The sequence below is a fragment of the Phalaenopsis equestris genome, unplaced genomic scaffold (assembly GCF_001263595.1).
Source record: "Phalaenopsis equestris unplaced genomic scaffold, ASM126359v1 Scaffold001283, whole genome shotgun sequence".
Taxonomy (NCBI): Eukaryota; Viridiplantae; Streptophyta; class Magnoliopsida; order Asparagales; family Orchidaceae; genus Phalaenopsis; species Phalaenopsis equestris.
This window is the reverse complement of record NW_018165722.1, coordinates 87,202-100,393: the sequence shown is the minus strand read 5'-3', so window position 1 is coordinate 100,393 and position 13,192 is coordinate 87,202. Positions and strand designations below refer to the sequence as shown.

At 31.3% G+C, this 13,192-nt stretch overlaps 1 pseudogene; it reads right to left on the bottom strand.

Moving 5' to 3' along the window:
- Nucleotides 1-569: 569 nt before the first annotated feature.
- The window catches only part of LOC110033775, a 15,433-nt pseudogene continuing 2,810 nt past the window's right edge, over nucleotides 570-13,192 (bottom strand).

The following is a 13,192-nucleotide window of genomic DNA, read 5'->3' as shown; positions in this document are numbered from 1 at the left end:
TGAACTTCTCTCTCTTGTCATTCAACTTACTTTTTTTCTCATCAGGTATGTGTACATGAGTTATGCATCAAAAAACTCGTAGATGAGAGGTGTCGAGCTTCCTTCCACTCTATGCTTCTTGTGGTGTCTTTCCCAACACACTTATTGTTGGTGATCAGTTAGTCAAATAAAAAACACATGCAACCACTTCTGCCCAAAACTCCTTTGTCAATCTCTTGCTTTTTAACATGCTCTTTGCCATGTTAAGGATGATTCTATTCTCCCTTTTCCGCTACTCCATTTTGTTGAGGGTATCTTGGAACAGTTAGAAGTCAACGTATTCCGTTGGCTTCACAGAATTCTTGAAATTCTTTTGAAGTGAATTCTTCTCCTTGATTAGATCTCATACTTTGATCTTGAGACTACTCTCTTTCTCTACATCTACCTTAAATTTCTTAAATATTCCAAAAACCTCTGATTTTTGTATTAAGAAATATACCCGTATTTTTCATGAAAAATCATCTATGAAGAGAAGAAAATAGTTACTCTTACTGAATGAGCTTGACTTTATTGGACCGCAGATATCTATATGATTCCCTTAGAAAGTTTTTCCTGAAGCGATTTCTGAGTAAACATCCTTCACATAATTTATCAGGGTGGTTGATGCAAGGTAATTCTCTCAGCATCTCTTTCTTTGAAAGCAATTCGAGTAATCTGAAGTTGAGATGCCTAAATCAAAGATGCCAGAGCTAAGAAACATCTTTATAACAGGTATTAATACATTTTGCAATATCGTTTTGAATGTTGAGCAAGAACATTCTATTTTTATACATTAGTACCTTAGCAATCAAGTTACAAATATTCTTTTAAAAAGAGAGTATTTTCTTTCAAGCTAATATCATATCCTTTCTCCAAGAGTTTCCCTAAACTCAAGATGTTGCTCTTAATATTCAACACAAAGTAAACATTAACAATAAATTGATGCTTTTCATTTTAATGACGGATGAGAATGTTACATTCGTCTTTCACCTCAATCTTGGACTCATCTCCAAAAGACACATTGTCACTTATTGATTCGTTAAGATTTACGAATATGCTTCGTCTCCCACACATATGGTTGCTTGCACCGGTGTCCAGGTACCATGCACTATCTTCACCTCTTTCATTGTCCTTGTATGCTAGAAGTAGAGTGTCATCTTCTTCTCTCTTTTCTTCTATGTAGTTGACTATTTCATTAAGTTTTTTCTTATGTGCTCTATATTCTTTCGCATAATACCCGAACTTATTACAATTATAGCACATAATTTGAGATTTATCATACCTCGAGTTTGAACACCCTTGACCATGTCCTCTTGTAGATTTTTCTCCTTTCTCATAGTTATTGTTGGTACCACATTCTTGCTTGCTAGCATGACCTCGTCCTTGTCCACCACCTCTTTCATGCTGGCTTCTAATATTGTTCAAGCTTTCATATTTTTGAGTTGGTTAGAGATAAATCTTGAGAAGTTGTTCAATAATTTCTTCATTCATCTTCTTTTTTTCTTCATGTGCTTGCAATGAACCCATAAGTTGCTCAATCATCATGGCTTGTAAATCCTTGGTCTCTTCAATAATAGTTGTGATACTATCAAATTTTGAATCTAACGATAGAAGAATATTTTCCATGATGGCCACATCTTCTAACTTCTCACCATTTCTTTTTAGTTGATTGGAAAATTTAATGACTCTAGAAAATTAATCAGAGACCAACTCGTCTTCTTTTATATGCAAATCATCAAATTGGCTTTTTAAAGTTTGAAGTCATACATTTTTGACCTTCTCTTCTCCCTTATATGAGACCTTGAGCTTTTTCCATGCTAACTTGGCCGAAGTAGCACTTGAGATCTTCTCAAAACCATCTTCATCTAAAGCTTGATAGTTGAGGAAGAGAGTCTTCTTATCTCTCTTTCGCAAGTCTCTTAAGCTATCATTTTGTGTTTTTGATTGAACGGACTCGTCTCTTGGCTCATAGTAGCCTTTCTCCATAACCTCCCGAACGTCATGCGCTCCAAAGAGTGCCTTCATCTTGATACTCAAATTTTCGTAGATGGTTTCCTTAAGCATCAAGACTTGGAAGGAAACCATGCCACATTTTTCGTTGCTCTATAAAGGAACCTTTAAGGTCTGATACCAATTTGTTGGAATTGACAAGCTTTTAGGATTTGACAAAGGTTAAAAATTTATGGAAGAAGCTTCACTTTTTTTTATCACATTTTCTTGGCTTGATCCAAACTCAAAGACTCCACCCTTATTTATACTAGTGACACCTCCTAAATTAATGACTAGGATTGTGCCACTACAATTCTAATCTAATGGTTACAAATAATTACATATCTAGCACACAATAATTTCATACCTACCACACCTACCACACAATATATTCATACCCACCACACATTCTAGAATTAGCTTCTATATGAGACATGTTTCTAGAAATTAAGCTCTTATTGGACTTTATTTAAACAACTAAAATCAAGTTTATATTTCAACATATATATATGATTCGAATCGAATACCTCACAGTGAGAAGTTACATCTTCAACCACTATATCCAGGGTAATTGCACAAATAGAAGTTTAGTTGTTACAAAACCAACTAAGAATTATATGTTTGGAAATGGGATGTTCTTCAATACAACGCACAGAATTTACCGATACTTTGATTTACTGTAATTTCTTACTGTTTAGCTAGATTTGATTCTCATAAGAATATATAGTTTTATGTAGTGGCTTGGTTATTTATATCATATATTATTGTGCTTTTTATTGGGTTGCTGATAATTGTGCTATGATAACTATGATTGGTTAAGGCTCTTCTCCTGATTTTGTTTCAGTATCTAGTTGTTTGATCACTTGCATTACTGTTTCTACTTAATAGAACACAAGAAGTGAGATAAGAATGATTATACTCAATAATAGGCTACATACAATTATACAATTTTTAATTTACTCTTTTCCTAGAAATATGAGAGTTTTGATATTTCAATTAGCCAGTTTATCTTTATTTTTGTGAAAAGTTTAATATTTTTTCATAAAAAAATGCTAAGAAGATAAAACCTTTGTTTGTGCTGTGCTATTTGTTCAAATTCAATGCCACAAACAATAGTTAGTCTGATACAGATATGCTTTAGCAAAATTTCTTTTTCTTCTGCACTACATATGTCAGTGCTAAATATGTTACAAGAAAAAAATAAATGTGCGTTGTCTCAAATTTACATATATTAACATTGATGAAATAATACAATCCCAAATTATGCATCTCAACAGATAAATTAGCCTGCAAAAAATGTTTAATCATCGGCACACTCAAACTAACCGCTCCTTATTGATAACTAAGGATAAATAACAGTCGTGTACCAGCTGTAATATGTCAATCCTGTAAGAGCCTTGATTTCTATAAAAATCATTTCATGATACTCATAAGCAAACGTAATATCATGAAAATGCTTCTTGCTACAAATATTGAATAATTCAAGTGGTCTCAAAGCTTTGGAATGAATATCTGACAAGTATTATGCACTACATACATGAAGAGTAATGACTTTCCTTGATCGAAACATGCCTGTGAACAATAAAACTACATTATGTTTTCGATGTTGTTGGTGGCAGTTTAAAATGCCACCGTTGCTACAGTTTTTTTGTTTTTAAATTTCTTCTATTTTTAATTTCTTACCTTTGCTTCCAAGGTATGTTTGGGGCTTCAAACCACACAAAAGCTGATTTTAATCAATTTATTTGTGCTACAAATACTATTTTTAATTTGAAGTCATGCAAACAAAATAAACATATTAAGATAAGGATCGGAAAAATAAAAACTATTTTATGAAAGGCTTAGTTAAGTTTAAAAATTAGACTAAGAAAAACTTTACATTTTAAATAAAATTTACATACATACTACTCAATTACTATGTATGTACATTTCTAACACCTACACTTTGTTTTTTACATATATGTAATTCAATTCTAATGTATTTACATCTCTAATAACTAATTTAATATTTTACATATATGCCATTCAATTCTTATAAATAAAAACGATTAATTTGGATTCACTTGATGCACTTCATAAAAGTATTCTGTCAAAGTGACTGGTGACTTCTTGGATGTTCTTACTTATCCTTGATAACATTTGGGAGGACCCGCAGAGTAAAATGATTCTTGTGATAGCTCATATGAGCAGTTGCAATGATGATTTTAAAGGTGATTAAAGAGAAGGAAATAAATAGCCTCCTGACAGCCTCAACAACAATGTATTTGCTAATGTTGAGAATCTGGACATTCATCTGAAAGATTTTTTATCTGTTAATGTTATGAATGGAGTTCTGAATTTTAGCATAGAGCTTATTTTTCTCTTCATCCACAACATTAAAAAACCATGAAATACCACATTCAGATAATTTTATCATGAATTATAGACTTGGAAACCAAGTTTACATGAAGAAAAGAATAATAATAATGAGTAATGAGATAAACTTTCAATCTAGAAACCATTCTCCATCACAGGACATATAAGCTCGTTGAATTGAAAGATTCAGATTAATCTAAACCTGTACAGTCTTCAGAAGGCTTTCATACACCGGCATTTCCTTTCTTAAATGTTAAAATAATGTTATCTTTGATGTCATATGAAATATTTGAGTAGTATAAATATAAAAAATAAAATATTAGTGTTCTATATTTATGTACATGGGAATGGTGTACTATGTATGTGAATGACTCTAAAATATATCAGTCCGCTTTGATTTGTATTAGACAAATCCTAAATGACATTGCTGTTTCACTCAAACAAAAATCAATCCGAATCCCGTCATCATGCAACGCCAAATTTGTGTCTTTGATTTTCCACATTCACATAAAGCTTATCCTATTCTTAGGTTGACAATAGTAACAAAAGGTTAAATGAATGGCTGCAGTTTTTATCTTAGCGGTTTTGATGAAAAGGATGTTTTCTATGTAAAATCTAGACTTAAAGTGCCTTTATTATTCTCTCCCTTAAAGCTAAAAAGAAATCTTCTACTCTGTGAAATTACAATTTGGGTTTATTATTATTTGTTGTTTCTTACTCAGAATGACTCAGTCATTTAACATATTGAAACCATGTAAAATGTTATTATAAGGATGATTTATACACATACTACTCATGTCCTATTTTACATATTATTTTCTAAATTTCAATTTTTACAGGCAGACCACGTAGCATAAGCATGAATAGGTTTCTTATACATTTTTTAAATGTGATACGAATGGTTTGGTTGGTATAAATATAGAGAGTAAATTTTTGGTGTTGGATATGTAAATATATATATATATATATATATATATATATTTTTTGTGTGTGGTATATATATATATATATATATATATATATATATATATATATACCCATTTTGAATGATTTTAGAACTGTTATCAGAGACTCCTAGGTTCAGATCTGGATAAAATTGGATCAGTTCTTACCTTTCCTCCTGTTATTTTTGAATTTTGATCTTTTTTTTATATTGAGAAGCATGAATGCTTTCATGGTTCCCGGTCCTATACTGTTATGTGATCTCAGTTTCTGCAGGCATACAATTTCAACACTCATTGGTCAATTAGAATTGAGAAAAAAGTCACAATGGTCTCTAGGGAAAAAAATATTACATCACATCAGGACTTTAATTACTGTCTGTCATGTATACAGTTCTAACCCAAAATGTATTAAATTATTTTGTTTTTTTACTAAGGGGGCCGGACAGTACACGTGACATGCATATATTTTCTCGGTCTCTGGAGAGTTGATTTAGTTCTAGATTCATAAATAATGTCAAGCAATCTTTACAAACATATCACTCGTTTCTTATAGATTTAACACAAAAAATTAAATTTTTACATACATGCCAATTTACCTATTGTACCGGTTTGGAATTGATGTCCCATAAACAAGCTCAACCAAATGGTTCATGAATCATTTTTTTTCAAATTCAACAAAACATTGGCTTCTTTTATAATTTTGAACCATCCAAATTCGCTTCGATCAAAATATTTATGAATGAATAAATCATATTCAGCTTTATAAATACCAAAAACGCTCATGGATAAATAAAGCAGATTCTGTTGCCTACTGCATGGATATTTAGATATGTAAATAATAGAAATTGAGTGGTAGGCTCACAAAAAGCACAAAGTATTTATACAATTTGATCCAATTGATAGCAAATGCATAATTCGTTCTATACCTGCATTAGAAGAATATAAAGAAGAAAAATGGCTAATGTGGTTCAGAGACAGCACGAGAGAGAGAGAGAGAGATGAAAAAAATATATATAATGTAAGCATCTTGGATGGTTCATTCCAACAAGCCACAACACCATATTATACGCCAACTTAAATTAAAACTCAAACAAAACATTTAACCATAAACTTAATAATAATAATCATAAATAATATCTCCAATCCATTAGTAATAAATATCAACACTATACTCTTTTGCATTCTAAATAAAAGTAAGCTAACTTCTATGTTACGTTGACATTAAAGCAAAAATCTTACTACTGCAATAACATAATGCTAGAACTGAATGCGACCCAACTATCTAGCTTGCACATCCTGACCCAATGCCCTTATGTATTCCTTTCTAGCTTTGCTCTTAAGGAGATTGTTCGTTATCTTTATGTAAATAAAATAATAATTATGAAATGATAAAAAACTTAATGATCAAAATTAATTTAAGATTTTATAGTATAAGAATTTACTTATAGTATACAAACGACTTGGTGATGAATATCATGTCCCAAGTCATTGTCATAAAGTGAATCAAAGTCTTACATCTCATGCCTTAGCTTTTATGTCCTATTCTATTTTGGCTACTCGAGTAAAGTTACTGCCACTACTACTTTCACCATTAGAAGTAGTACTGTGAGGAAAGTAGCTGGTTGGAGTAACTCTGAATCCTTACGTACATACTCTACTTATATTTATTTTGATATCCATGAAAATCGTCTCATTTGCCTCAACATTTTCATTCTTAGGTGTTAGACTATCTTCTTCCAGAAACTCACAATGGTCCACCTATAAATGATAAGTACTTATAGAAAAATGAATTAATCATTACAAATAAGAGAGTATCTATAAAAAAAAAAGGAATATAATAATATTCATCAGAGTCTAGCATTCACAGATGACCAAGACTCGTCTGTATGCGTGCGACTAATTTTTCATAGTACTAATCTGTCCTGAATGAATTGCATAATATTGTATATGAGAAAGTAATATATATTAATGAATTCAAAAGATAAATAATCTCATACCTTTTCTTTCAGTTTCCTAACATGACTTACTTGACTCATTGTGTGAGGACAAGAATGTTTCTTAGACATAAATAATAATACAAAATAGATTAATAAAACTAACCTAATCGTCTGATTTTACCACCAGTCACTAATTGACACCATTTGCATAGAATAAACTCTTATTGGGAGAACCTTCATAATTTCTTATATCGGTTAGCTATCCCAATTTTATGACTTCAAATAATTTTTAAATTTACACCACTTTACTCAAAGAGATTGAAGAATCCACCATCTAACTTGTCTAGGAATCTCACATTTTGACTTTATTATAATAAACATATGAAAATTATTAAATAAATAGCCTTGTAATCAAAATAAATATAAAATAATGATAATTCATTTTCTTACTTCTACTTCTGCTAACAACTTCTTTTTAAATGGCTTTAAATCTTCATTGTGGCAATCTTAAAATGATATTGGCTCTAGCAAAGAATCTCTAACAACAACTCCTAGATATGGGGATACAAGTGTGGACTCTAGAATGTTTCACGACATGCCATTCTCAATATGAACTCGAGTACCTTCAAGTAGATTTTGAATATCTATATAAGTAGTGAACTCTTAACACCAAATCGGAGTGCCATGATTTTCTATAAAAATGAAGGTGTGTATAAATAAGCTTAATCCTAACACTACGCATCAGATAACTAAATAATAGACAACATACCAATAAACCAAATGCCTTCGGCCTTTGAATTTTTGAGATGTCTATTGTCTAGAATTATGAAACAATTATGATCCTTAATCCAGTGTGTCGCTCATGTCCTTCTCTTATGAGTCTGAATGGTTATGTATAGGAGATAATTCTGATGATATACTACTTTCTCTTTTACTAGGACCACCAATAAATACAATTATTTTAGCATGTTTCAACAAACTACTTCTTATCATATCTGAAAACATAAGAATTGTTGATGCAAAGTACATACAAGAGGACACAATTATTGTATTATAGATGTTCAGCTAATTTGCAAATACAATAATCTTGATTTATAACATATGGTATGATAATTAGAATTTTAGAAAGCAAACAAAATGTGCTGGAAAGTTTGAAAATCATAAATTAAGTGACAAATGTTTAACAATTTTCCCTTTTTTAATGCAACGAGAGAAAATACAAATAATATTGTGAAAATTACCTCACATTTACTATTCATCAACATAAAAGCACATTTATTCATTGTTATGTTCCAATAAAAAGCAATTGAACTGCCTTCATTTGTTCACAGTGGTTTAGAATATGATTTCTACATAGAAGATGGTACACATGTGATATTTCTTATCTTGCCTTTTCTCACAATATTATCAATAATAGAGCATATCATAGCTTTAACAAATTATTTCATTAAAGTTTGAAACATAAAATATAATTGAGTTCTAGTCATACTTCAAAGTGACACAGTTTTAATCTCATTTTGAGCCTTAGAATACCAAAAGTTTGTAAAATTTACTAAAATTGGGTACGGCTAAATTCATCCATGCAGAAGATGAGCATAAAGACTTGTTAATCAAAGGAAACAAACTGTAACTAATTCATGCAATATATATTTTAATAACTTGATTAAATCCATGATATAAAACATACTATTTTTGTGATTCCAAACTAAAAAATAATTAGCACTTTGTAATATAAGATCATACAGATAATATAATTTGCCAGGGCTCGCCAGGGCTCGCCAGGGCATTACAAAACAAAAAAAATATGAAGAAAGTAAAACGCTACTCAAATTAAGATCTAATTTGCATAGAATGTGAAATTGTTATGTAAGTTCCTCTAATGTAACTTTAACAATCTATCTCATTTTCTCTCTATTTGAAGTTATACTTAATAAAATATTTATTGATTTTACTCGAATGGCAAAATTTTAATTTTAATTTTTGGGATCTTGAACATGGAAGGTGGCTCTACTTGGTATGAGAAAACAAATGGATCATGCTCTATTTTTTCACCAGTATTAATTAAACATAAAAAGTTTAATAAAAGTAAGTTCGAATTGGTCTCTCTTCGTCCCGATTGTATTTGTGTTTGCCCAATTACATTTGAAGCAGTCTAGGACCTACCAAGAACAGTCAAGTGCCCATGCCTATTCAATCGGCTTCAGTGGGCCAGAAGGAAAATAATCATAAGATTTTAAAATTCGACCAACTCCCCTAAAGTCTACTGGCCCAAAACTGAAGAGAATGAATTCAACGATATTCTTCAATCAAATTGGGCAAACAATGAGAATTGCTTGTATCTAAAGCAGTCGGCAAGGGGGTTTCCCAATCCGCCTTTTGGCCATAGCCACCCGGAAAATGACCCAACTGGTCATTCCGTTAGGCTCCAGATGCGTAGCCGCTCAGCCCAAAAATCTGGTTGAGAGCCAGGGATGGCACCCAGTCCCATCCAGTCGGGGTTTTTAAGTTCCCGACTCTATAATTACGTATTGACTAAAATATCCCCTGTTGTACAAATTTTTCTAGTGGTACAAAGTGTAATTGTACATCATCCATTCCTATAAATAGGGACTCATTCCATGCATAATGATTACGTGATTTTACTGTTCATTACCAAGCTCTCGCCTCTCTTTCATCTATTTCTTCAATATATCTTCCAAATAATTTTGGATTGAGCATGAAATAAAAAACATTAAAGCTTAAGTCAGCTCAAAAGGCAAACAAGCTCTAGGAGTCATTGAGGCCAATGGCTCTTAAACAACAAATGCAATTTTATATTTCTGAACTTTGAAAAAAAATTAATAAAAATCATTTCTATCATTTTAAATGCATTTGAATTTTTCCTTCATTTAAGATTCCCAAACCCTTACAAAAATTATAATCGATGTAGAAGCCAATTGCATATCATAGAAAATTGTGAAGCGTATAAAATTAGAATTTCGCGAATTTCGCGTCAGATAAAGGTGAAAACAACTGTCATGTTTGGAAACGCATAATCGGTCAAGACAGTGCTTGATTGATTAAGAAAATCCTTTCCAAACACTTTCTGAAAGACAAGGACCTTGCCGTTATTATCAGAGCATTGGCATATCCTATTAAAGAAAAATTATTTTTTGTGGACTCCAGACGTACGTTCAGAGTCCAATGAATCACTTTCACGTAGAGCTGACAAAAAAAAAAAAGACTCGTTTTTTTGTGATCCGGTCCGCTAACACAGGAGAATATTTCTTCCGTGTTATTTCACGTTATTCAGGTGTTATTGTGATTATATTGATTATAATTATGTTATTATAACACGAGAAATATTCTCAGAACACAATAACATCTGAATAACGCAGAATAACACAGGGGAAATATTCCTTATGCTAAAATAATTTTTTTTATTTTTCTGTCACCTGCACGTGACGTGATTATATTTGATTCCAAACATATCTCTACTTCCAGAAGATAATATTTGTTCGAAGTTAAAAGTCAAATGCAAATAACTTTTCTTTTAACGATCAGTTCAATTTTATACAGCATATTAAATATTTTCAAATTGAAAAAAAAAGCTATAGCTTTGGTGAATGCGACTTCCCATTTTTGTATTTTATAGACGCTTGAAACAAGCATAAATGTCTATAAATGAATTTTATACCTTTCATAAATACTTTCTCATTCGGCGTTGAAATGGTCAATGCGAAACTCCCAACAAAAAAATTACGCAATTATCCTAAAATAATATTTCAATTTCTGGAATCATTTCTAAGCTACGTCAAAAAAGAGCAAATTATTAACCATATTCATGATGCTTTTCCAAACAATTATTTAATTATTATTGCCATCGATAAATAAAAAATTAGGTAGGGCTTTATTTTATTAGAATTAAAATGAAAGAATATATTTTTTTTCCTTTAAATAACTTGTAATAAGATATACTTTAAATTTGTTTATTGATGCCTTTGGATGTATTTTAAATCAGAAAAGCTTTCCCACCAATTACACTAAAATTGGACCGCATAATTTCTTGGAGGATTAAGGGTTTGGTTGGCGTAGCTGCAGCTTATTCAATAATTTGTTGATAAGAGCTTATTCAATAATTTGTTGATAAGCTCATTAAAAATAATCTGCTGATAAGCTAGATGCGGTGACTATCTCCTGATAATCTGGAAGCGGTGACAATTAGAATTTTTTTTTTTTTTTTGAAAAAGTCAGACCGCTACCAGAAAGCTGCCACCGCACCTCGATCGGTGCAGTGTGTGAAAACGCTGCTTTCAGTATTTTCAAAACACAGTTCACCCAAATAATCCAGATGCATTTTCAAAACTTCACCGCATCAAATAAGCTCTCCAAAACGGACCATAAATAACAAGTTTCGTGAGTCTTGACAGCGAATAAAATGTAAATGGTGTTTTCAGGGGTTCTTTAAATTAATTAGAATTTTTTAGAATAGTTAATGCAAAATTCACTATTGTCATAGAACTTCTAACTCTTCTAACACAAGTTTTAGCGTGTAGAGCTAATCTAAGTCTTGTTAATGTGTAAATTACTCTCACTTCACATGATATATAAAAACTAATATCTAATGTTTTTTATATGGATTATCATTTACATTACTAACATTTCAAGAGTTTTATTCCTTACTGCATGCTAAGGACATCATGTACTAAAGAACATAAAATTAAATCATATAAAATTAATGGGACTTATGAGCCCCATGTTATACACCCAAATAGTAGTAAAATCATTGGCTAGAAATGATTGACATAATATGATTTCTTACAATAAGCGGAGACTCAATCAAAAAATGTTATTAAATTTCCAAAAAAAAAAAAATGCTCTTGCTGAGAAAAGGTTTAATAGAGATGTTGTTAGTAGGATTTTGATAAGTTCTCTTAATAAAGACGGGTTATTGATATATGAAGGAACAAAACAATTTACATGGACCATAATGATGCAAAAACCCACAGAATAAAAGTATGTCTTTATGATCTCTTCCAATCCTTAGAGGTTTTGAATTTGTTAACATTGGCATCATTTCTAGTAAAAATTACTCACCAACCATATGAAAGGACCTTAGACCATTTTTCCATATTTATTGAGCTCTTCATGGTTTAAAAATAATCGTAGGTAGACAGAAGTGGTAGAAGAAAATCATGTCCCACGTATTTGCACCCATGCCGAGCTCTGTCGACTTGCATGTGTGCATTCATTTACACAATAGAAATTAAGCAAATTTGCGTTAGCAAAATAGGACGCACATAGAAGGCAAATCTGAGGTTTATTGTTGAATTTGCGTCTGATTTTTTCCTTGGGTAAATCGGGGGGTCAGTAATGTTAATTCCGTCAATTTTGTGACGGAATATTGCAACACAAGTTTTTTGCGTCGGTTTTTTCATCGTAATAGTGTCAGATTTGTTTAGTCTACACATGTATCGAATTTTACGTCCAAAAACATCAGATGATAAATAATATCATTGGATTACCATCGAATTTGCACTGAATAATATCAATGAACGACAAAATATTATTGTCATTTTAGAGTCGAATTTTTCAACTCAAAACAGACGTAAATCCGATGCAAATCTGTATCACAAGAAGAAAAATCAAAAGATTAATTACATTTCCATAATCTGCACACAACATATAATCCACATTATTGTGTGACCAAAAGAAAATATATTGAGATTTTCATACCTATTTTATATTATTTTTAATGATATTATACTTTAAAGAAATGTATTTTTGATGTTTTGTTGTAGTAATAATGAATTAGGGTCATTGGAGCAAAAATATATAAAAAGGAGCGAATTTGGAGTGAAAAGGACCAAAATGTGAAGATTTGAACTAGACCGCCGACAACGCCCTCGACCCCGCCGACGGCGAGTTTTTCCCGAGACTACAGGACAAAATCTTCAGAAGCCCGCTGAC